Source organism: Tamandua tetradactyla, chromosome 11 (genome assembly GCF_023851605.1).
Source record: "Tamandua tetradactyla isolate mTamTet1 chromosome 11, mTamTet1.pri, whole genome shotgun sequence".
Taxonomy (NCBI): Eukaryota; Metazoa; Chordata; class Mammalia; order Pilosa; family Myrmecophagidae; genus Tamandua; species Tamandua tetradactyla.
Window position 1 is genome coordinate 71264998 of NC_135337.1, and position 26675 is coordinate 71291672.

A 26675-nucleotide genomic window follows, 5' to 3' on the forward strand; every position below is an offset into this window, starting at 1 on the left:
CCTCCTCTGCTCCAGCATCCTGTGGTGGTCTCCTTTGACCGTCGGCATGAAGAGTAGTCTGTTCAGCAAAACAGTTTTCAAACATTTATAAAATTCTCTGTTGCAAGGCACATTTCCTAACTGACTAGTATAAGAAAGTACCAGCACAACCTAGTAATGTGAAAAAGTGTCATTCTTTTTCTGGGGCTGTTATAGATTATGAGGAAAATACTATTATTACTCAAAAGTGTGAGAGGAAATGTTTTATTGAATTATAAAAACAAGGCCTTTGAAATATTAAAATAATTCTTTGCCTTTATTTTTAATTCATTATGTTTCAGGTGTTTCATGAATTCATGGAGTGTTAGAGCTGAAAAGAACCTTAGAGATAATGTTTAAAGTGTGGCACTCTAGAAAGTCCCAGAGATGGCACAGCTAATATTTTTTTCTCTTGTTGTCCATGCCTCCTGAATTGTAGCACATTACCATCCTGTCTCTGCTCACTTTTCCTATTCCATTTGTCCTTAATTCCACCCAATCAGGCATTATCCCGTCTTCTTCAGAGCCCCCTGTTGTTTCGCAGTGATGTATTTCTTCACTTTTGCAATTACCCATCTTCTAGATCAGTGTTGTCCAACCTGATAGCCACTAGCCACATGTTGCTATTTCAATTTTAATTTGAATGAATTAAATCAAATTAAAATTCACTTTTTAAATAGAAGCTACCACATTTCAAGTGCTTATTAGGTCCATGGAACTATTGATTACTGTATTGAATAGCACAGATATAGAACATTTCTATGATCATAAAACATTCTTTTAATAGCACTGCCATAGACTGAAAGTTTTTCTAGGGCATGGGGCCGTTTATGATGGCATGTGAATCCTAGTGCATATAATATAGGATCTTGATAAATGTTTTAAAAACTTGTGAATGAACACAACCCATACCATCTTTCAGTTACTTGTCTACATTTTTATTTTGAATTTTTGTCTTTTTGAACCATTTTATGAAGGAAGGGAAGTCAGCAATTCGATGTTTTCCTTTCACTTAATTCACTGTGTACAACATGTCTCGTGTACCATTTAATAAATCATAAACAGGAATCTTGGAGATTAAGGTTATGAGATGCTTTTTACAGTCTTTTATAATCTTTGTGTAGTCAGTTGTTGAGATAATGATTGTTTGTATTATCTGCAGTTTATGTTAACTGTTGTGTATTTTTTTTAATTTAAGTTCTGATGGTGACTCCTTGATGATCATTCCTTGGCACGAACATAAACACCGGAATAAAGATTGGTGTGAGGAGTTGGAGTGCAGGTAAGTATGAGCCAGTATCCCCTATTCTTTGTGGAATGCATGAATAGGTGGTCTGAGTAAAGTATGCTTTTTTGCGTGATGAGTTTGACCAGTTTTCCCTCAGTTTGTGTTAATTTTTTAAATGGAAAAAATATTAAAATGCTATAAAGGAATGATTTAAAAATGATCCTCAAATCACATCTTTTCATTTTGAGATATTCTCTTTTACTCTTTGACATATACATCTGAGAAATAATGGGAACTATTTTGTATAGCTCTCATCATGGTATGAATGTAGTTTTGTTCTTGAATTAGTTTCATCTTTCTTCTTTATGAGGTTGACCTTGGAAAGCGTCAGAACGCCGAGGTGGTCAGTACTGCGGAAGGCGGGGGCGGGTGTGGGGCTGAACGCCCATGCGCGGGGTCGCGGGGCCTCTTCCTCCCTGGCTCCTTCTCGTCGCTTCTCCCATGCCATCCCCACCTGAAACCAGAGCTTTATTTTCTGATATCAGGAATTGAACCAGCGGGCATCCAGACTGAGCCAGAAGGCCCCAGATTTCTGGATACTAAGCATTTAGTATATACTAAGCATTTGGGGGTGAAGTGATAGTGCTAAAAATTTAAGCATTCAGTGAAAATCAGTGACCTAGTTGTAGCTAGAAAATAAGAGCACAAATTAAAAAAAAAAAGACTGTAATATTCAAATTCTAGGCATTCCAGAAAGATACTACAAAGATTATAATAAAAGGGGAGAAATTATAAGAACTAATCCAAAACTATTAGCTAGAGTTGAGAATTATGACTTTCCAGATTGAAATGCTCACATGACCCTCCAGAATTTCAGTAATACAATCTTTGAAAGAGGGAAAACATGCCACGAAAAGAATTGGGAATCAGAATGACCTCAGATGTCTCAAGAATGACACTAGAAGTTGGAAGACAATGGAGCAGTCCTTTCAAAAGTTTAAAGAAAATTTTTTTGTACTCTAACTTTCTGTATATCTGGCCAAAATCATCAATAAAGTAAGAGGTTAGCCATGTAAGATAAAAAAAAATGTTTACCACAAAGTACACCTCCTTTAGAGGGCCACTATAAGATGTCCTTTATGAAAATGAGGGCGTAAAGTGAGAACAGAAAGTTCACTGGATTGGAAACAGGCTCTCACACGGGCAGTGGCAGAAACCAGGCCCTGGATAACACCTGTGCTCTGTCAGGGAGAGCAGCCTCTCCAGATCTTGGAGGAGTGTGAATGACTTCTAGAGTCAGGTCTCCTGAAAATCTAAAAATGGAACTGATATGTTATCGATATAGTTGACCATTTAGAAAATATTGTTTTTATTTTGCTTTTGATCTAGAGCATTTGGAAAAAAATAATAAAGGGTGCCTATAAACAGATGGAAAGTGTAGAGGGACAACTGGCAGTTGTTAACTTCAGAAAATAAAAATTAAGAAGAAGAATAGTCACCATTGTGTATTATATTCCCATAATGATAATTATGGAAATGATTAATGGTTGAATCCATATTCTGGTATATCCAAATGAGAGGAAGAGATTTAAGGGAAGTTGAGTGATTTTCGTTTAAGAACTCTAAAGTGTTTAAAGAAGATAAACCAGGAAACAGTAACAAACACAAAGAGGTAAAATCCAAGAAGCCAAGTTGAAAGGCTTAGATGCGGTGGCAGGGTGGTGGGCTGGCGGGCGAGGACAGACAGTGAGGCCTGTGGACGGGATTGTGTCTTGACTGGATGTGAGTCCCTTTACACTTTCTACTTGCTGCGAGTCTTTTCATACCTACTGTTACCTGTCAAAAACCAATAGATAGAAGCTTCCTCACTAACGTGATCATCACAGGTGAGACTTGCATATGCCCTTTATGTCAGTGGCCAGTGCTGGGAGCTTCTCTTCATTTTGTATTCAGGCAGTGTTGATATCCAAATTAATGGAATATGTAATTCTTAGTTACTTTTTTTACTACAGTATTTTAGTATTATAGCAGTTGAACATCCTGCTAATTTTTTGCTATTATTTTGTTTCTTTTTATGAATTCACAACTCTATAAATTTATTAAAAGTCATTGGATTGCACACTTAGGTGAATTTTATGTTTTGTAAATGATAAATCATTAAAACTTTAAAATCAATTGTATTTTTAAATATTAGTAATATGCAATTGGAAATTGAAATAGGAAAATATGATTTCAAAAATATCAGACATAAGAAATAGAGATATATTTAAGAAAACATGAACAAGACATGATCACTGACAGCTACAAAGCATTGCTGAGTGAAACTGAAGAAAACAGTTAAATGAAGATATATACTGAATTCATCAATCAAGACTCAGTTTTGCTTAATATATTAGCATCCTTTAACACAGGTGATCTCTCCTTGGCTTGTCCACTTAGATTCCAGGAATCAGTCATTTGGGTTCTGCTATGTCACTCTAACTCCTTAACAGTTATTTTTTCTCATTATTCTCATTTTCCTGAACTCTCTGTTTTACAGTGCCACAGGGCTCAACTTTGGATTTTCTGTCTACTGTGTCTACTGCTCTTTATGCCCTGAGATAAGTATGTAAGAAGCCCTGGCCAGACTACTATCCAGCTACCCTGCCAAATCTTTGGATGTATTGTTGAGGTGATTTTAACCTCTCCACCTCCAGGTCAGCCTGTCAGATGAGTTGAACTTCATGAGTAATCCCTTGCAAAATCAGCAAAAGGACTACCCAACCGAGCCCAGCCCAGTTTTCTGACCCAGAATTGTGGACCAAAAGTGGCTTTCGATTTAAACCACTAGATGTCAGGATTGTTTGTTTGTTAGCAGTTGATAACTGACATAGGCCTTTCAAGGACCTCCAGCCTTCTTTGACTTCACCTTCAATCCTTTCCTCATTTTTAATTTTGCTGTAACAAGATTGCTTGCTCTTTTCCAGGCATACAAATCATGCTCCTTCCTTTCAACATTGGCATTTGGTGAATGCTCTGCCTACATTACAAGACATATCCCGATATTTTCCGGTTTCATTCTGCTATTAGGCCCTTTAGATCTATGTTCAAATGGCGTATTATCATTGAGCCTTTTCATGATCACTCAAAATTAAACAGAAGCGATACCTCGGGACTCTTCATCCTTCATCCTTTTTTTTTTTTTTTTAGCTTTTTTAATTGAATAGTATAACATACATACAAAGCAAAGAAATAAAAAAGCAGTAGTTTTCAAAGCACTGTTCAACAGGTGGTTACAGGACAGATCCCAGAGTGTGTCATGGGCTGACATATGATCCTCTCAGATTTTTCCTTCTAGCTGCTCCAGAATATAAGAGGTTAGAAGGATTAAATATTTTTTTTATCATAATTGGCTTTTTTCTTTTTTTGTGTGAAAAATAAAATATATACAAAAACCTATAAATTTCAAAGCACAGCACCACAAATTATATGTAGAATATATTTCAGAGTTTGACATGGATTATAATACCACAATTTGAGGTTTTTACTTCTAGCTGCTCTAAACTACTGGAGACTAAAAGAGATATCAATTTAATGATTTAGCATTCGTATTCATTTGTTAAATCCTATCTTCTCTGTATAGCTCCACCATCACCTTTGATCTTTCCATCCCTCTCTTTAGGAGTGTTTAAGCTATGGCCATTCTAAATTTTTCATATTCGAAGGGTCCATACTAAAATGGGGTAGGGAGATGGAACTATATGATGTTTTGTAGAGGCTGGGCTAGGTTTCAGGACTTAACTGGACCAGGACCCATCTGGAGGTTGTAGGTTTCTGGAAAGTTACTCTAGTGCCTGGAACCATTGTGGAATCTTAGATATTGCTCTAGGTCTTCTTTAGGATTGGCTGGAATGGTCCTGGTTGGCAGGTTATGATAGGTAGCAATGTCTAATTGAAGCTTGTGTTAAGAGCAGCCTCCAGAGTAGCCTCTCAATTCTATTTGAACTCTCTGTCATTGATACTTTATTAGTTACACTTCTTTTCCACCTTGTCATCAGGATGGAATTGTTGATTGCACGGTGCCAGGCCTGGTTTCATCCCTGGGAGTCATCTCCCACGTTGCCAAGGAGACTTTCACCCCTGGATGTCATGTCCCATGTGGGGGGGAGGGCAATGATTTCACTTGCAGAGTTGGGCTTAGAGAGAGTGAGGATACATCTGAGCAATAAAAGGGGTCCTCCAGAAGTAACTCTTAGGCATGCCTATAAGTAGTCTAAGTTTCCCTGCTACCTACATAAGCTTCACAAGAGTAAGTCTCATGATCGAGAGGTTGGCCTATTGATTTGAGTATCCCCAAAGTTTGACAGAGTATCAGGGGATTCCCTGCTGGTAAGGTTTAATAGGTCCATATTCCTTCTCCCATCCCATAAGGGACTTTGCCAATACTTTTTGATTATCTGCTTAATATACTCTAGGATATATCCAGGCATTGCAATATTCTATACAGGATTAAAGGCCCTCTTTCTTATTCTGTGCTCCCTGTGTTTCAGTTGTTCAAATGAGCTTTATAGATAGGTTGAGTTAGATTATGCCCTACATAAAATTTCAGTTCCAGACCAAATAAACCTTTCTTCAAAGAGTATGTGTGGTTCTAAAATATAGACACTGTCTTTCTTACCCCTGTGTTCTGAATTACTTTAACCCCAACCTGTTTGGCTTCATTCTTATCTCTAAATATCAGGTTATATGTATAAAACCAGCCTCTCAAAATCCAGAAATAATAATCACCACTCAGGACTTAATGTGTCTACTCTAAAAGTTTACCGTCTAGTTCCCTATTTTCTTATAAGCATTTTCTAAAGCTGACCAAACCATTCTTGTTCTTTTGTTTTTTACTTATTTTGTCTCACCAAATGTCCCCAATGTTCATTCACATCTTTGCATGCCTCATGACTTTGTTCCTTTTCGTAGCAGCACAATATTCATTCATAAGTATACACCGTTGTTCGCCAGTCTGCTTCTCAGTTAGTGCATCCTTCAGCTACCTGCATTCATTAGGCATCATGTACAAGGCCCACAGTCCATCAGCATTCTTAATTTTAGATAATTTCATTGTTCCAAAGCGGAAGAAAACCACATTTCATTGTTCCAAAGAGGAAGAAAACCAATAAACATGCCCTCACCAAATAGGAAATCTAAACCTCCTCTTAATTCTTGTCCCTCCCCCCATTAATTACCTCTGCTCTTGCTGTGGTAGTGCTGATGGTTTCCTTTTGAACGTAGATCATAGCGTGCAATAGCATTTTCCCCCCTCTACCCTGGACTTGAATACTCTGTGTACAAGAATCATATCTTTTTTTTTTTTTTTACGTGGGCAGGCACCGGGAATCGAACCCAGGTCCTCGGGCTTGGCAGGCAAGCATTCTTACCTGCTGAGCCACCGTGGCCCACCATTTTTTTTTTTTTTAACATGGGCAGGCACCAGGAATCAAACCCAGGTCCTCTGGCATGGCAGGCAAGCGTCCTTGCCTGCTGAGCCACCGTGGCCCGCCCAAGAATCATATCTTTGATGTAATTCTTGCAAGAACTAATTCATATTTCTAATGTTAATCAATGGGTCACATAGATCTATACAACCCCTTTCAATCTTTTTCATCTTCAATATGTTAATATTACTTATAGACCCACTAGAGAATCACCTTCACTCCTATCTATTCCCTTACATTGGAGCTTAACCTTATTAGCTAACGGTTCACCCATCTCTAGCCTCTATATATCTCTAAGTCCCCTACATTCTGTATTATAAGCTTCTGATTACGCCTTTTTGCTGGTCATAAAAGTAGAATCATACAGTATCTATCCTTTGTGTCTGGCTAATTTCACTCAACATTATGTCCTCGAGGCTCCTCCATCTTGTCATGTGCTTCAGGATATATTTTCTTACTGCTGCGTAATAGTCCATCATATGTTGGATCCATTCATCAGTTGATGGGCATTTGATTTGTTTCCATTCTTTGATGGTTGTGAACAATGCTGATATGAACATCGATGTGCAAATGTCTGTTTGTGTCAGTGCTTTCAGGTCTTCTAAGTATATTGCAAGTAGTGCTATTGATGGTTCATAGGGCAACTTGATATTTAGTTTCCTAAGGAACTGCCAAACAGTCTTCCATAGTGGCTGCACCATTACACATTCCCACCAGCAATGCATAAGTGTCCCAGTTTCTCCACATCCTCTCCAACATTTATAGTTTCTTTTTGTTTAATAGCAGCCATTGTTATAGATGTAAGGTGGTATCTCATGGTAGTCTTGATCTGCATTTTCCCTTATAGCCAATGAAAATGGGCATTTCTTCATGTGCTTTTGAGCCATCTGTATTTGCTCTTCCAAAAAATGCCTATTCATCTCTTTAGCCCATTTTATTAATTGGTTGTTTGTTCTTTTATTGTTGCATTATATAATTTCTTTGTATATACAGGAAATCAAACCTTTATCCAATACGTGATTTCCAAATATTTTCTCCCATTGAGTTGGCTGCGTCTTCCCCTTTTTGGCTATTGATATCCAGTCCTTCCATGACCAATTATTGAAAAGACTATTTTGTCCCAGTTTAGAGGATTTGGGGGCCTTGTCAAAACTCAGTTGACCATAGATTTGGTGGTCTATTTCTGCACTCTCGATTCGATTCCAATGGTCAATACTTCCATCTTTCTCCATTGAGTACTGTGCTGACTATCGGTTTTTCCCATATTCTCTTTATCATGTGGAGGTCATTATCTTTGATTCTTATGTTTTGGATGTTTTTATCAGAAAAAGGATGCTGAATTTTGTTGAATGCTTTTTCTATTATCTGCTTTTAAAACTGTTTTTAATTTAATTTTCATCTTTATCAGTTGTAAGTCTCTGCACATAGTTTATAGAGTTAACATGTTCTAATCAGTTTGTTAATAAAGATAAAAAGCCAAAACCCATTGTCCTTTGTTCCTCTTCCTCCATATCCTGCTCTCCAGAAGCAGCTCCTTTCAATTCTTGTAGTGATTATTTTGATACTTCCATCCTTATCTCTGAAGAACATAATGAAATAGTAACTTCTTGATTTTCATACTTTTGGTAACTCTGTGTTGATGTCCTAGAATGGAAGGTAAAGGTTTAATTCTTGTCAGTCCATGTACCCTGCTGCTCCTTGAGTGTTTTTGTCTTTTTTCTTTTCTTTTTTATTTCTTTTAAGTCTTTTAAGGACATTTCATTGGCATTTCAGAAGAGTCAAGCTTAATGCATGACATTTATTGGCAATATTTTAGCTAGAAGTCCTTGTTTAGCTTATTGGAATGAGAGGTCAAAGGTAAATGATTTGGAAAAGGTTGGAAAGTTCATGACAAGCAATATGCAGAGCAAAGAATGACATTGAAGATGATACAGATTTTGAGTAGTACATGCCTTATATTATTGCTTATTCATTTAATTAGTTTCCAGCTAGGTTCAAGGATACATCCTGTCTTCATGAAGCAGGAAAGATGCTTCTGCTGCTGACCACTCTGAAAGAGAAAGGGAGCTTACCTTGGGGGTGTGTAAAAGGAAGATTTAAATGGGGTTGGAGATCAAGGGGGATATTCCTGTAAAAGTTGTGAATTCTGAGATTTGAAAGGTGCATAGGGTGTAGTACAGTGGAGGATGCATTTGGCAAATGAGAGAAGGGTTTTTTTTTAATTTTTTAAAAAAAATTACAGGAAAGAAACACTAACATTCTCAATATATAATCAGTAATTCACAATATCATCACATAGTTGCATATTCATCATCATGATCATTTCTTAGAACATTTGCATCAATTCAGAAAAAGAAATAAAAAGACAACAGAAAAATAAAATGAAAACAGAAAAAAAAATTATACATACCATACCCCTTGCCCCTCCCTTTCATTGATCACTAGCATTTCAAACTAAATTTATTTTAACATTTGTTCCCCCTATTATTTATTTTAATTCCATATGTTCTCATCTGTTGACAAGGTAGATAAAAGGAGCATAAGACACAAGGTTTTCACAATCACCCAGTCACACTGTGAAAGCTATATCATTATACAATCATCATCAAGAAACATGGCTACTGGAACACAGCTCTACATTTTCAGGCAGTTCTCTTCAGCCTTTCCATTTCCTCTTGGATAACAAGGTGATATCTACTTAATGCATAAGAATAACCTCCAGGTTAACTTCTTGACTCTGTTTGGAATCTCTCAGCCATAGACACTTTGTCTCATTTCACTCTTCCCCCTTTTGGTCGAGAGGGTTTTCTCAATCCCTTGATGCTGGGTCTCAGCTCATTCTAGGGTTTTTCTCAATCCCTTGATGCTGAGTCTCAGCTCATTCTAGGATTTCTGTCCCGTGTTGCCAGGAAGGTCCACACCCCTGGGAGTCATGTCCCACATAGACAGGGGGAGGGTGGTGAGTTTGGTTGTTGTGTTGACTGGAGAGAGAGGCCACATCTGAGCAAAAGAGGTTCTCTTGGGGGTGACTCACAGGCCTAATTTTAAGTAGGCTTGACCTATCCTTTGTGGCGTTAAGCCCCAAGACTGGGGGCTCAGCCTATAGCTTTGGTTGTCCACACTGCTTGTGAGAATATCAAGAATTCAACTTGGGGAGGTTGAATTTTCCCCCGTTCTCACCATTCCCCAAAAGGGACTTTGCAAATACTTTTCTGCTCACTGATCAAATCACTCTGGAATTCATCAGGGCATCACTCTGAACAAACCCACAAAATCTCATGTCCTACCCAAGATTCCATATACTTATGTTGTTCAACCAAGCTATCTACATAAGTTATATTAAGAAATGCACTAGTCAAAATATAAATGTTGTACCAAATAAACATTTTTTGCTTTAGTCTCACACATAAGTTGAAATTTTAAAATATTACCATCTATTTTCAGCACCCTGCAGTAATGACATTCCTTTGTTCTTCCTCACGCAAAAACATTTTTTAAATTTGTACATTTAGTCACTGTCATTATACACTCTAGGCAATCCTAGATTATACCATCTCAGTCTTTATCGTCTATCTTTCTTTCTGATTTCATTTGTGCCCCCAGCCCTCCTCTCTCTATCATTCTCACATTCAACTTCATTCAGTGTTTTAACATAATTGTATTACAGTTAGGTAGTATTGTACTGTCCATTTCTGAGTTTTTACATTCAGTCCTATTGTACAATCTGTATCCCTTCAGCTCCAATTACCCAATATCTTACCCTGTTTCTATCTTCTGGTGGTCTCTGTTACCAATGAAATTATCCAAGTTTATTCACTAATGTTAGTTCATATCAGTGAGACCATACAGTATTTGTCCTTTTGTTTCTGGCTAAATCACTCAGTGTAATGTCCTTAAGGTCCATCCATGTTGTTACATACTTCATAACTTTATTCTGTCTTACAGCTGCATAATATTCCATCGTATGTATATACCACAGTTTGTTTAGCCACCCATCTATTGATGGACATTTTGGCTGTTTCCATCTCTTGGTAATTGTAAATAATGCTGCTATAAACATTGTTGTGCAAATGTCCATTTGTGTCCTTGCCCTCATGTCCTTTGAGTAGAGACAGCATATAGATGGGTCCTGTTCCCTAATCCATTCTGCCAGTCCATGTCCCCCGATTGCGAAGCTTAATCCATCAACATTCAGTGTTATTACTGCACGGGCAGTACCCTCCTCTACCATTTTGCCTTTTGGTTTTTATATGTCCTTCTAATTTTCCTTCTTTTTACCTTTACTCATGGTCTTCCTTTCTACACTCTTCTCCACACCTCTCTCTTCTGCTTTCATATCTGTCTCTAGTGCTCCCTTTAGTATTTCTTGTGGAGCTGGTCTCTTGGTCACAAATTCTCTCAGTAATTTTTTTGTCTGAAAATGTTTTAATTTCTCCCTCATTTTTGAAGAACAATTTTGCTGCATTTAGAATTCTTGGTTGGCAGTTTTTCTCTTTTAATAATTTAAATATATCATCCCACTGTCTTCTCATTTCTGCTGAGAAATCTATGCGTAGTCTGTTCGAGCTTCCCTTGTATGTAATGGATTACTTTTCTCTTGCTGCTTTCAAGATTCTCTCTTTCTGTTTGACCTCCGACATTCTGATTAGTAAATGTCTTGGAGTATGTCTATTTGGATCTGTTCTCTTTGGGGTACGCTGCACTTCTCGTATCTGTAATTTTAAGTATTTTGTAAGAGGTGGAAAATTTTCCATGATAATTTCCTCCATTAGTTTTTCTCCTCCTTTTCCCTTTTTTTCTCCTTCTGGGACACCCACAACACATATATTCATACACTTCATATTGTCCTTCAATTCCCTGAGTCCCTGCTCATATTTTTCCATTTTTTCCCTATGTTTTCTTTTTCTTGTCAGATTTCAGGTGTTCCGTCCTCCAGTTCACTAATCCTATGTTCTGACTCTTGAAATCTACCGCTGTAGGTTTCCATTGCTTTTTTCACCTCTTCTGCCGTGCCTTTCTTTCCCATAAGTTCTGTGATTTCTTTTTTTCAGACTTTTGATTTCTTCTTTTCGTTCATTCCTTGTCTTCTTTATACCCTCCCTCAATTCCTTGATTTGGTTTTTATTGACGTTTTCCATATCTGTTCGTATATTCTGAATTAATTGCTTCAGCTCCTCTATCTCATTTGAATTGTTGGTTTGTTCCTTTGACTGGGCCATATTTTCAATTTTCAACAAGTGTGATTTGTTATTTTTTGCTGGCGTCTAGGCATGTAATTACTTAATTAGTTTATCGTGGAGATTGCTTTCACTTCTTTTAGTTATCTTGCTGGATGAATTTGTTGTCTATCTGTTCTTTGACATTCAGTTCAGCTTTATCTAGTCCTCTAGCTTAGGTTTTGCTTAACAGAGGAGAATTTTTCAGTTCTTGTTTTCTTGTTTCTTGCCCTGCTTGTATGGTGCCTTTCCCCCCACACCCTTAGGAGGGTCTACTTAGGTATTATAGGCCCCACCCGGATTTTCCCAGACCAAACTGGCCTCCTATCAGGAGGGAAGGAGTCACCTGCATCGGTTTTCCCTGAGGATGAGACCCAGCAGGTTGAAAGACTTTCCTGTAAAGTCTCTGGACTCTGTTTTTCTTATCCTGCCCAGCTTGGGTGACAGGCAAGGGTCTCACTTTGAAAATAAACGTAAACCCTAAATGGTTTTTATTCCTAGATCCTTATTCTTATTTTTGTCTCCCCTTCCCTACTTAAGCAATTAGGCCCACTCCAGCTGAGCCCTAAAGGAGCATTCCTCTACTCCTATCTCAGAGCCTTCCCCTTTCCTAACTGCTCTTTCTCTGCTTTACTGGGGGCTGGGGGTGGGGTGGGGGAGGGATGCACAATCCCGTCAAGCGAGGAAACCAGGCAACCATGGCCATGGGAGCCATGGGTGGCCACCAGGTTTGAGGGCTGTGCCATGTCCAGCATGAGCCCCTGGGCCTGGCTTAAGGCCAAGGCTACGAGGGTCCAGGAACACGGTCCAGCAGCGTGTGTGGGTGGGGGCCAGACTGGCAACTGCAGGGCCTGCCGACCTAGGATGGACAGCTATTCTGCAGCCCAGCAGTCTCTCCAACTGACACAAAGTCCCAGCATCTTCGTAACAAGATTCACCAGCCCTGGGCTGGCTGCCTGCTCCGGGTTCCCCCAGATGCAGGGGCCTGAGGACAGGACAAGGTGAGCCCCGAGGCGGGGCATTGCCCGTGGTCCCCACAGGAGGCTCCTGGCAGATCAAACCCAGGCTCAGAAGAGGAGCATAGCGTGGCCCGGCCCGGGCATCGTGGTGCCTGCAGACCTAGTGTTGTGTGTGCTCTCAGAGCACCCGCCTGGCCTGGGCATCGTGGTGCCTGCAGGCCTAGCGCTGTGTCTGCGCTCAGAGAGCCCACCCGGCCCAGGCATCTTGGTGCCTGCAGGCCTAGCGCTGCGCCTGCGCTCAGAGCGCCCACCCGGCCCAGGCATCGTGGTGCCTGCAGGCCTAGCGCTGCGCCTGCGCTCAGAGCGCCCACCCGGCCCAGGCATCGTGGTGCCTGCAGGCCTAGCGCTGCGCCTGCGCTCAGAGTGCCCACCCAGCCTGGCAGTTTGACTGTTTCCTAGTGGGCGGCAGGTGAGTGGCGTTTGATTAATGGCTTCCTTTGCAAGCCTAATTTTCTGTGACTTTTATGGCGAGATTGTTCTCAAAGAGATCTAAAATCTCAATTTTCGGAAGGGGAGGCATCAGTGATAACTTGTCTTCTTGCCTTAAAAAGATTCTTTAATAAATGATAAAGAACCGAAGGGGGACAAGTATCCTCGAGCCTTGGACAGCCCATGCGCACATCGGGTGACGCTCAGGTCCTGGGGGCCTGCTCCCCACCACGCCATGACCCAGTCAATTCCGGCGAAAGACTGAAGAAGAACCCTGCCTGCATGTCTTCTGATTCTAACCGACTCCTAACTGCACAGGCAATGATTAGTCCCTCGGTGCATTCACGGGGGGTCTGGTTTGCCTAAGGAGCGCCTTCTGGGCTCAGCCAGCTGGTTGGGGGCTCGGGCTTTTCTGCATTGTGGGGGTTACATGGTACGAGCAAAGCTAATGGAAGGAAGCCCACTGCTCTCCTTTCCGGAGTCCTGGGTCCAACTGCCTTAGTCCTGGGCCCAACTTCCTGGACACTGAAGGGCAGTGTGCTGGCTTGGGGGGCGTTTAATGTAGTCTCTCCTGCTGAATTCCAGCCCTTCCTGGTTTTCTTTTCTCACATTAATGATTTGAGTATCTGCCAGGAGCCCAGCTCTCTAAACAGTGCGATGCAATCGGTAATTCTCCCCTTCAGAGGCTGCTTGGTTTTGTCATCATGGTTTTCCAGCCAGAAGGTCAAATGTGCATTTTGTCCCTGGAGTAAATTCTTTTTAAGGCAGGGTACTAAGAAAATCAGGCCACTTGCTAATCTCCTCATTGTCCGCTTAGCGTTCTGACCACTGTTAGTGTGACATTCCTGCGTGGAGGTGAGAATCGGCATTTCCTGGCCGTTCCCTGAGAGGCGGGACCCTTCCAGCCTGGAAGGCCGCGGGGCTCACTTCCCTGTGCTCTCTTGTCCCGCAGCGTCCCTCACGTCAGCAGCACAGAAGGCCTTGTGTGTGTGTGTGTGTGTACATATTTTCTTACAAACACATTTTAAAAGCGAATGCCATGAATTGGGTCGGCTTGAATAATGGGAATTTATTCACCCATGGTTTTGAGGCCAAGAAAATGTCCCACTCAAGGCCTCACAAAGGTGATGCTTCCTCACAAAGCTGCTGGTGATCATGGCTCCCGGCCACCCAGGGCGTCTGTTTGGCTCTCCCTTCTCTGGGTCTCACTGATTTATCTTCTGGCTTCTGTGACCCTATCCCCATCCCCGTCCCTGTCCCCGTCCCCGTCCCCGTCCCCATCCCCATCCCCATCCCATGTATAAAGGGCTCCAGGAATGGGATTGAGCCCAGCCTAGTCTGGACCACACCGTAACTGAAGTTGCCACATGGAAAGGTCCTACCCACACAGGGCGCACAGCCACAGAAGTGGGTCAAATTTGAGAGCATGTGTTTCTGGGGCACACACAGCCCCACACCATCATGCTTCTAATCAGTTACATTTGCTCTATGTCTTATTTATAAACGAGGCTGAAAGAGGCTTCTAGAATATCAGTATTTTGTTCTGGATATCTGTCATTTCCTTCTTCAATTTTAAGAGGTCTAACCATAATTGCAGAGCAAAAAATATATTAAAAAGCATATAATGGCAGAATTTAGATGTGAAATGGAGGCTGATGCTGCGGTGACAGTGGGGTGTGCATGGGGGTGGGGAGTTCTCCCGCAGGGGGGCTGCTCTGTGCTGGACAGTTCAGGCAGGTGCTGAACCGCGACTGGGAAGGCGGCGCCCGGCTGCCTGGCTGGGTGACGTGGGCAGGAAAGCTCTTGCCCGGGTCCCGTCACTGATCCATTTGGATGAGACCACCATTCTCGCGGTGCTGCTGGGGCTTGCAGGGTGCTGAGCATGCAACAGTGGACACACACCAGCTGAGAGGACAAGGAAACAGCCACCCCCCCGGGACGCCACCGGGGAAGCAGCCTCACCCCGGCTGGCCTGGGAGGGTCCTCCCCCAGCCCCTCGACTTGGTCCCTGCAGGAGTTTGAGGGGTCCTGACCTTGGCTTGGACATCAACGGACCATGCCCCGTGCAATGTGATTTATGGGGACACCTCAGCAGACGTGGTTAAACCAGGGACAGGTGCACCTGGCGCGTGGAAGGTGCATCGCCGTCGGGTTTGCAGACCGTGCCGTTTTATTCAGACGCTGATGTGTTGCTGCAGCAGTAGCTTCAGGGTCCTAAGGGGACAAATGACTTTTACAGACATAAAGAGGACGTCAGCTCGGCTCCTACCAACTGGACAAGGGTTTGGGCATCTAAGGGGCGGGTTTAGGGCAGATGGGCACAAGCACATGCTGAGATTTGGACTGCACACCCTAAAGTAGGAGGCCACCTGGTGCTGTCCTCAGGGCACCATGTGTCCAACCCGTGACACCTGACCCTCACAGTTGACATGTTCGGACATTATGTGGCCGGCGTGTGGCTGTATTCCCAGCTTTGTAGTTACTCATAGCTCCCTTCGCAAGGAATTGGCTGTCTAGAGCAACACTCCAGACCACGCATGTCCACTGCTTCTCGGAAAGCCTTTCTCCCCTCGACTCAACATTCTTCCAGCCCTGCCTGAGCGGGGCTTTCCTCCGATGGTGACAAAATAGTGATTTTCTAACTCCACTGCCCCTCTCCGTGTTCCATCAGCATTCTACCTAAAGGGAGAACCCGCCCTTCTCCCTTATTTGTATGTTTATTATTCATTCTTTTACAATCATCTACATTTTCACTGATGCGTTTGAGAAACAATGTTGAAATCCGCTCCAATGGTGGATTTTTCTAATTAGCTCCATAGTTCTTTCCATTTTGCTTTCTATATCTTGAGGCTGCTCTATTATGGACACACAGGCTTTAAGCTGTATTTTACTGGTGGCTGAAAACTTTTAACATCCTATGGTATCTCTAGTTTTGATGATAACGTTTACCTTAAATTATGTTTTGACTGATGTTAAGATGTCTACACCAGATTTTTTTGGTTAATATCCCTTCCTTTACTTACACCCTTTTTTATGTCTTTATGGTTTGAGTGTGTTTCTTGTCAACACTATAAAGCCAAGGGGTATTGTTCCCAGTCAAATTGTCAATTTCTGACTTTTAATTAGCCTGCATTATGCTTAATAAAATTGACATATCGGAATAATTTGTTTCTAATAGTTTATTCCAATTCTGCTTGTTCCACTTTTTATATTTCTTCTTCTTTGTAACTTTTTCCTCTTCTTCTCCTCCTCATTCTTCACTTCCTTGCTTTTTTGTCGGATTGAAAATATTTTTGTTTGCTTGTTTTGTAATTGGATTGTTTTTCGATGGTGGGGTGATATTGTTCATTTGATTATTATTTTCCATTATTATCCATCTTTTTCCTACTGGTTTCTTTTGTTTCAGGAACTACTTTGGGATTTCATTCTGCTTATTTAACATAACGAAACTGTGAGTTGGAATGATATCTTGGCACTTCTGTGAACAGAGAATTAAAGGTCTTTAGAACACTCTGTCTGCCTACAATACACTGCTCAGTATTTCAGTTCTAAATATTCTTAGAAACTTCACATATTAGACCTTAGTAAATTAAATTTTATTCTATGTTTGTTTAGATTCCCTTACATATTTGGCATACCATTGGCCTACCATTTGTTTGGGGATTTTATCTTCTAGAAGTTCCAGTACTGCAGGTTTCCTGCTGGTAACTGATTCTGTCTTTGTTCCTGTAAATGTTTTATTTAACCCTTGTTTTGAATGCGAATTTGTTATGTTCACTGCACTTCCAGATCAACTATCCTTTTTCTCAGTTTTTCAAATATTAGTATACTTGCTTCTGATTTCCATTATCATTGAGGGGTCTGCTGTTATTTTATTTTCATTCCTCTTTGGGTGATACTTTTTTATTTGCTTTCAAGATTTCCTCCTTGTCTTTAATATTTGGCAGTTCTGTGTGGTATGCCTAGGTGTCATGGTTAGGGACAGGTGTCAACTTGGCCAAGTTGTGGTACCTGTTCATCTGATTGGGCAAGCGCTGGCCTGTCTGTTGCAATGAGGACATGTCATAGGATTAGGTCATGATCACGTCACCTATATCCACAGCTGATTCCATTTGTAATCAGTCAAAGGGGAGTGTCTTCTGCAATTAGTGATGCTAAATGCAATCATGGGAAGCCTTTTAAGGAGTACTCAGAGGACACAGGTTCCATTCCTGCTTTGGCTGGTGAGCCTCTCCTGTGGAGTTCATCCAGGCCATCCATCGGAGTCATCGGCTTCGCAGCCTGCCCTGTGGATTTTGGACTCTGCGTTCCTATGGTCACATGAGACACTTTCATAAATTTTATATTTGCAAGTGTTCCCTGTTGATTCTGTTTCTCTGGAGAACCCTAACTAATACGTCTTGGTACCAGGAGTGGTTCTTAAGGAACAGAATCTTAAAAATGGGTATTTATGAATGGTTTTCTACTCTGACTGGACTCAGAGACACTAAAGACTCTGATTCCCGTAATCAGAATGACACTCCCAATCCATGGACTGAGTTGGCAAAGGAGATAGTCAAAATATCATCATTCGATTCTCCTAATGCTTCGCTTGTACGAAGCCAGACTCTGGGGGATAATGTTTTTGACACCTTTACAGAGTTTTGTAGAAATAAGAGTTATAGAGATGTTGGTTGGTTGTTGTTAGATACACTGTCTACATTAAAGGGTGAAAGGGATGGGCTTAAGGCTTCAAACGAGAAGCTTAAGCGCTGTCTGAAAGATGTAGAGGTTTCTATGAGTATCCTGAAGGAAAATCTTATTTCCTGTAGCCGTAGACTTGAGATCTCTGAAAATCAGACTCAGAATCTTATTGTTAGAGTAGCAACTTTACAACGTAAACTGAAATCTCAGTCTTGCGTGGTGTCTGCCGTTAAAGTGAGGGCATTGATTGGAAAGGAGTGGGACCCTGAAAAATGGGATGGTGACATATGAATTGATAATGATGTTGGGGGTGAGGTTGAAACCCTAGACCATGCTGAGCCTTCTTTAGATAACCCTGTAATAGTCTGCCCTGAGGACATAGCCGCCCCACCTCCAGCCTGCCTTGAGGAATTGGCCACCCAACCTCCTCCTGAAGGGATTAGCCCTAGAGTTATTAATCCTGTTTCACCAGATGAAACTGCAAATGAAAGCCCTGAAGCAAATGGCTTGGAAGATATTTCTAATTCTTTTCGTGACCCACACCCACCACCCCTCATTTCTTCTAGACCTATAACTAGACTAAAGTCCCAACAGGCCCCTAAAGGTGAGGTACAAAGTATCACACATGAGGAGGTACGTTATACTCCAAAAGAACTGTGTGAGTTTTCCAATTTATATAGACAGAAATCAGGGGAATATGTGTGGCAATGAATTTTAAGAGTGTGGGATAATGGTGGGAGGAATATAAGACTGGATCAGGCTGAATTTATTGATATGGGCCCACTAAGCAGAGATTCTGCATTCAATGTTATAGCTCGAGCGGTTAGAAAAGGTGTTAACAGCTTGTTTGGGTGGTTGGTTGAAACATGGATCAAAAGGTGGCCAACATTACATGAGGTTGAAATGCCAGAACTGCCCTGGTATAATGTAGATGAGGGGATCCAGAGGCTTAGAGAGATTGGGATGTTAGAGTGGATTTATCATGCAAAGCCTGCTCTTACACCCCAGGAATGTCCAGAGGATGCACCTTTTACCAGAACAGTGAGAAATAAGTTTGTGAGACTAGCACCATCATCCCTCAAGAGCTCTGTGGTTGCACTTCTCTATAGGTCAGATATTACTGTAGGAACTGCTTTCACTGAGCTGGAATCCTTAAACACAATGGGGATGACAGGATCCCGAGTTGGCAGAAGCCAGGTGGCAGCACTTAATCACCAGAGACAGGGTAGACGCGGCTATTGTAATAGACAACAAACTCGCATCAAAATTATATGACACGCAGAGATTTGTGGCATTGGCTAGTAAATCATGGGGTGCCTAGAAATACAATAGAAGGGCAGTCTACTAAATTCTTGTTGGAGCTGTATAAACAAAAGAGTTCTAGGTCAAGGGAACAGAAGTCTAACCTGAATTACAAAAACACAGAGTCACGGCCCCTTAATCAATTTCCAGACTTGAAACAGTTTACAGACCCTGAGCCCCTTGAATGAAGGGGAGGCCAGGTCCCTATGGGGGAGAAACCTGCTACACTGCCACAAATTTATACTGTTAACCTTCCTCTAACTCTTCCCCAAGGAGACCGACGGCCTTTTACCAGGGTAACTGTGCATTGGGGAAAAGGAAATGATCAGATATTTCAGGGATTATTAGACACTGGTTCAGAAGTGACATTAATTCCAGGGGACCCAAAACGTCACTCTGGACCACCAGTCAGAGTGGGGGCTTATGGAGGCCAGGTGATCAATGGAGTTTTAGCTCAGGTCCGTCTCATAGTGGGTCCAGTGGGCCCCCGGACCCATCCTGTAGTTATTTCCCCAGTTCCGGAATGTATAATTGGCATAGACATACTGAGCAACTGGCAGAATCCCCACGTTGGTTCTCTAACTCATGCAGTGAGGGCTATTATGGTGGGAAAGGCCAAGTGGAAGCCACTAGAACTGCCCCTACCAAGCAAAATAGTAAATCAAAAGCAATACCATATTCCTGGAGGGATTGCAGAGATTACTGCCACCCTTAAGGACTTGAAAGATGCAGGGGTGGTGATTCCCACCACATCCCCGTTCAACTCTCCTATTTGGCCTGTGCAGAAAACAGATGGGTCTTGGAGAATGACAGTGGATTATCGTAAACTCAACCAGGTGGTAACTCCAATTGCAGCTGCTGTTCCAGATAGTATCAGTATCTGGAACAGTATAGATCAGTATCATTGCTTGAGCAAATCAATACATCCCTTGGTACCTGGTATGCAGCTATTGATCTGGCAAATGCTTTTTTCTCAATAGCTATTAGTAAGGACCACCAGAAACAGTTTGCTTTCAGCTGGCAAGGTCAGCAATATACTTTCACTGTCCTACCTCAGGGGTATATCAACTCTCCAGCCCTATGTCATAATCTTGTTCGCAGAGACCTTGATCATTTCTGCCTCCCACAAGACATCACACTGGTCCATTATATTGATGATATCATGTTGATTGGACCTAGTGAGCAAGAAGTAGCAACTACTCTAGATTTACTGGTAAGGCATTTGCGTGTCAGAGGATGGGAGATAAATCCAACAAAAATACAGGGGCCTTCCACCTCAGTAAAATTTCTAGGGGTCCAGTGGTGTGGGGCATGTCAAGATATCCCTTCTAAGGTGAAGGATAAATTGCTGCATCTGGCCCCTCCCACAACCAAAAAAGAGGCACAATGCCTAGTTGGTCTTTTTGGATTTTGGCGACAACATATTCCTCATTTGGGTGTGCTACTCTGGCCCATTTATCAAGTGACCAGAAAAGCTGCTAATTTTGAGTGGGGACCTGAACAAAAGAAGGCTCTGTGACAGGTCCAGGCTGCTGTACAAGCTGCTCTGCCACTTGTGCCGTATGATCCAGCAGATCCAATGTTGCTGGAAGTGTCAGTGGCAAATAGAGATGCTGTCTGGAGCCTTTGGCAGGCCCCTATAGGAGAATCACAATGCAGACCCTTAGGATTTTGGAGCAAAGCCTTACCATCTGCTGCAGATAACTACTCTCCTTTTGAGAAACAGCTTTTGGCCTGCTACTGGGCCTTAGTAGAGACTGAACGGTTAACCATGGGGCACCAAGTTACCATGAGACCTGAGTTGCCTATCATGAGTTGGGTGTTGTCTGACCCACCAAACCATAAAGTTGGGTGTGCACAGCAGCACTCTATTGTAAAGTGGAAATGGTATATACGAGATAGAGCCAGAGAAGGTCCTGAAGGCACAAGTAAGTTACATGAAGAAGTGGCACAAATGCCCATGGTTTCCACTCCTGCTGCCACATTACCTTCTCTTTCCCAGACCAGAGCTATGGCCTCTTGGGGAGTTCCTTACAGTGAATTGACTGAGGAAGAGAAAACTCAGTCCTGGTTTATAGATGGTTCAGCACGATATGCAGGTACCACCCGAAAGTGGACAGCTGCAGCATTACAACCCCTTTCTGGGGTGTCCTTGAAGGACAGTGGTGAGGGGAAATCCTCCCAGTGGGCAGAACTTCGAGCAGTGCACCTGGTTGTTCATTTTGCTTGGAAGGAAAACTGGCCAGAGGTGCATTTGTGTACTGACTCATGGGCTGTTGCTAATGGTTTGGCTGGATGGTCAGGGACTTGAAAAGACCATAATTGGAAAATTGGTGACAAAGAGGTCTGGGGAAGAAGTATGTGGATAGACCTTTCTGAGTGGGCTAAAAACATGAAGATATTTGTGTCCCATGTGAATGCACACCAGAGGGTGACTTCAGCAGAGGAAGATTTTAATAATCAAGTGGATAAGATGACCCGTTCTATGGATACCAGTCAGCCTCTTTCCCCAGCAACTCCTGTTATTGCCCAATGGGCTCATGAACAAAGTGGTCATGGTGGTAGGGATGGAGGTTATGCATGGGCTCAGCAACATGGACTTCCACTCACCAAGGCTGACCTGGCTACAGCCACTGCTGAGTGCCCAATCTGCCAGCAGCAGAGACCCACACTCAGCCCCCGATATGGCACCATTCCCCGAGGTGAACAGCCAGCTACATGGTGGCAGGTTGATTACATTGGACCACTCCCTTCATGGAAGGGGCAGCGATTTGTTCTAACTGGAATAGACACATACTCTGGATATGGGTTTGCTTTCCCTGCATGCAATGCTTCTGCCAAAACTACTATCCGTGGGCTTACAGAATGCCTTATCCATCGTCATGGTATTCCACGTAGCATTGCTTCGGATCAAGGAACACACTTCACAGCAAATGAAGTGTGGGAATGTGCACATGCTCATGGAATTCTCTGGTCTTACCATGTTCTCCATCATCCAGAAGCAGCTGGATTGATAGAACGGTGGAATGGCCCTTTGAAAACTCAATTACGGTGCCAACTAGGTGGCAAAAACTTGAAAGGCTGGGGTAATGTTCTCCAGGAAGCTGTGTATGCTCTGAATCAGCGTCCGCTGTATGGTGCTGTTTCTCCCATAGCCAGGATCCATGTGTCCAGGAACCAAGGGGTGGAAATGGGTGTGGTGCCACTCACTATTACTCCTAGTGATCCACTAGGAAAATTTTTGCTTCCTGTCCCTGCTACCCTGAGTTCTGCTGGTCTACAGGTTTTAGTTCCAAAACGGGGTGTGCTTTCTCCAGGAGAAACAACAGTGATACCACTGAACTGGAAGTTAAGATTGCCACCTGGTCACTTTGGGCTACTTATGCCTCTGGATCAACACACCAAGAAGGGGATTACATTATTGTCTGGGGTAATTGACCCTGACTATCAGAAGGAAGTAGGACTGCAACTACAGAATGGAGGTAAAGAAGAGTTTTCTTGGAATATGGGAGATCCCCTGGGGCATCTATTAGTACTACCATGCCCTGTGATTAAAATCAATGGAAAACTGCAACAACATAATCCAGGCAGGACCACTAATGGCTCTGAGACTTCAGGAATGAAGTTTTGGGTCACCCCACCAGGCAAAGAACCACGGCCAGCTGAAGTGCTTGCTGAGGGGAAAGGGAACATGGAATGGGTAGTGGAAGAAGGTAGTGATAAATATGAACTTCGACCACATGATCAGTTACAGAAACGAGGACTGTAATGCTGTTTTGTTTGTGTTATACTATTTAAGTTGTAAGATATCAAGTTTAAGAATGAATGTTGCCCAAGGATTTGCACGCTATTCTGGAGAGATTTAATGTGTTTCCAGTTACATGCAGGACAGTTGATTATTGTCAGGTAAAAGAAAAAAATGTGTACTTATTTGTTTTCATTTGGAAATTAAGTATGGTCTAAGGTGATATATATATATAGGTGCCAAGTTGACAAGGGGTGGACTGTCATGGTTAGGGACAGGTGTCAACTTGGCCAAGTTGTGGTACCTGTTCATCTGATTGGGCAAGCGCTGGCCTGTCTGTTGCACTGAGGACATTCCATAGGATTACGTCATGATCACGTCAGCTACATCCACAGCTGATTCCATTTGTAATCAGCCAAAGGGGAGTGTCTTCTGCAATTAGTGATGCTAAATGCAATCATGGGAAGCCTTTTAAGGAGGACTCAGAAGAGACAGGTTCCATTCCTACTTTGGCTGGTGAGCCTCTCCTGTGGAGTTCATCCAGGCCATCCATCGGAGTCATTGGCTTCACAGCCTCCCCTGTGGATTTTGGACTCTGCGTTCCTACGGTCACATGAGACACTTTCATAAATTTTATATTTGCAAGTGTTCCCTGTTGATTCTGTTTCTCTAGAGAACCCTAACTAATACACTAGGATTTCTTTTTGTTTATCCTTCTTGGGGTTTTCTGCATTTTTTAGCTCTATTAATTCATGTTAGTTCATCAGTTCTGAAAATTCATAGCCACTACATTTCCACTGTACCCCATATCGGGGGTCTAGTTGTTATGAAGTGAGAAAGTTTCCCACAGTTTGTAGCTAATGCAAATCATGTCACTAATAATATAATAATTAATGGTGATAAGAGCCATGCATTGCTCCTCATGTGACAGATGTTCTCCTAAGGGCTTTATACAGATGTTCTCCTAAGGGCTTTATACATGCACACTTTGTCTTTACTAGGAGGCAATGAAATGGGTACTTTTATGAGCCCCATTTTGGTGATGAGGCTGTCTCAGCACAGAGAAGGTGAGCGACTTGTCTGAGGTCGCGCAGCTGGTGACCTAGGCAGCGTGACTCCAGAGACTCCTGACCTTAAAAGCTGTGCACACTCCCATTCTCTCTTCCACAGCATCCTTTAATATATTTTGCTTTTGCTGTGACCATTTTATTTGTAACTACTGGGCTTACATAAATAAGTGCCTCATATGGAAAATGATAAAACATGGCCACGAGGAGAAAATCCAGGGGGAATCCAAGAAGTTTTTCCAGAGGGTGGTCAAAGTAAGGTTGCCGGGTGGCTGGAAGTCACAGGCTTAGGTCTCCTTCAAGAATTAAGTTTAAATCTCTGCTTTACCTGCAGTTACAGCCCCCTTTTCCTTCCTAATATATTTTCTTGACCAGTATTTTTAAATACTTGTATTTTATTAATTTTTCCAAAGAACCGATTTTTGGCTTTGTTGTGCTTACTCCTGTTGTTTTCTCATTTTATAAATGGAAGGTCTTGTGTTTATTATTATGCTCTGTTGGGTTTTTTGGGGTTAATTTTTTTAATCTTTTTTAAATTTTTATTTATTTATTTATTGGGGGGAGTAATTTTGGTTTGTCTTTTTAAATTCTTAAGGCAGAGTTAGGTGAACCTTAATTTTTTGGTCTTTCTTTTCTAATATCAACATTTAAGGCTGTAGATTTTCCTCAGAGCAATTCTTTGGCTGTGTCCCCAAGTCATGTTATATGTTTTTACATTGTAATTAATTCTAAGGATTTCCAATGCTCAGTTTTTTCTTTCTTTCTTTTTTTTTTTTTTACATGGGCAGGCACTGGGAATAGAACCTGGGTCCTTGGGCATGGCAGGCAAGCTTTCTTGCCTGCTGAGCCACCGTGGCCCACCTTGCTCAGTTTTTTTACCCATGAGTTATTTTTGAGAGTGCTTTTAAATTCCAAATGAATAGTGATTGTTAGTTTTTCATTGCTATTCATTTTTTATTTAGTTGCATTATGTCAAAACCCATGATTTATGCTTGTACCTTTCCCTGGAAATCTGTTAAGTCTTGCTCTATGATCAAACACATAGTCATTGTTTCTCAAATGATCCATCTGTGCTTGAGAAATCGGTGTAAGATACATAATTCTATATATGCCTTTAGGGTAAGGTTTTTTAAAAATGTGCTTTGAAATATTGTGTATTTTTACTGACTTATAAATCTGCTTGCTGTAGTAAATAAAGAGAGCACTGTGTTAAAAAATTGACTATTATGATTAGAATTTATCAATGTTTGTGATTTTTCTCTTTCTGGTGATTAAAAGAAGTCATTACACAGTGACCCTTACATTTTTAAGTAATGCTTTCTGCATTACAGCAGCTTTTCTTCAGTTAGTATTTGACTGGCATATGTTTTCATTCTTTTTCTTTTGAATTTCTAAAAGTTTATGTTTAGGTGTATTCTAACTAAACTATAAAAAATATATAATCTGAAAAAAATTTTAACTGAAGGATTTATTTAACAAGTAAAAAAATTACCAATATATTTACTGTCCTCTAAAAGGAGTTTGGAATATTTTCACTCTAGTTACTCCCTTTGCATCTTTCACGCCACTGTGTTTGTTTCTGTTGGTATTTAAATTCTAACTTGTTTATTTTATCCTCAAAATTAGTCATAAGTAAGACCATGTTTGTTTTACACAGTTGATGTTTCTTTTAGATTTTTTCCATGTTTTAATAAGTTTCTCGATTCATTGTTCCTTTTTCTCATCACCAACCACTTTCTTGATACAATTTCTACCTGCTTAAAGTAAATCCTTTAGATGGGACAATTAGCTCTTTGAATTTTGACTCATCTGCAAAATGCTCTTTATTTCACCGTTACTCATGAATATTATATCTTAAATACAATCTATATCATGTCTTCAATATATATTTATTAAATGCTGACTGTGCCAGGCATCAGCTGAGGCGCTGGAGATGAGACACACCCCCCTGTGGTTGTGACCTTTGGATTAGATTGTTTCCATGAAGATATGACACACCCAACTGCGGGTGTGATCTTTTGATTAGATGGAGATGTGCCTCTGCCCATTCAAGATGGGTCTTGATTAGTTTACTGGAGTCCTTTATAAGGGAAAAAAAATTTTGGAGGTAGCTCAGAAACTTGGAAAACAGTTGCTTCTGAGCCGACAGAGATGCAGACATTTGGAGGTGCCTGCAATGCTGACACAGAGTGCAGACACATACATAAAGATGTTTGGAGATGCAGAGCCCAACAGGCACTACCATGTGCTTTCCCATGAGATGCTAAGAACCTGTGAGTTGTGTCCCAGAGGAACTAAGTGAAGGCCCACAGACACTAGAGAGGAAACCATAGGTTGGAAGCAGTGGAACCTGGAAGGAGGAGCAGCAGATGCCAGCCATGTGCCTTCCCATGTGACAGGCATCGGCTTTCCTTGAGTCAAGGTATCTTTCCCTGGATGCCTTACTTTGGACACTGTTATGGTCTTAGAGCTGTAAACTTGTAACTTAATAAATTCCCTTTTT

The 26675-nt window shown here is 41.7% G+C and overlaps 1 long non-coding RNA gene across 5 annotated transcripts in view; it reads left to right on the forward strand.

Annotated features, from left to right (window-relative positions):
- The window catches only part of LOC143650265 (uncharacterized), a 154549-nt gene that overhangs the window by 42289 nt on the left and 85585 nt on the right, over positions 1-26675 (forward strand). For all 5 annotated transcript variants that reach the window (XR_013159476.1, XR_013159475.1, XR_013159479.1 and 2 more), the window contains one exon: positions 1217-1300. This is a non-coding gene — a long non-coding RNA (uncharacterized LOC143650265). The remainder of the gene's footprint in view (positions 1-1216; positions 1301-26675) is intronic.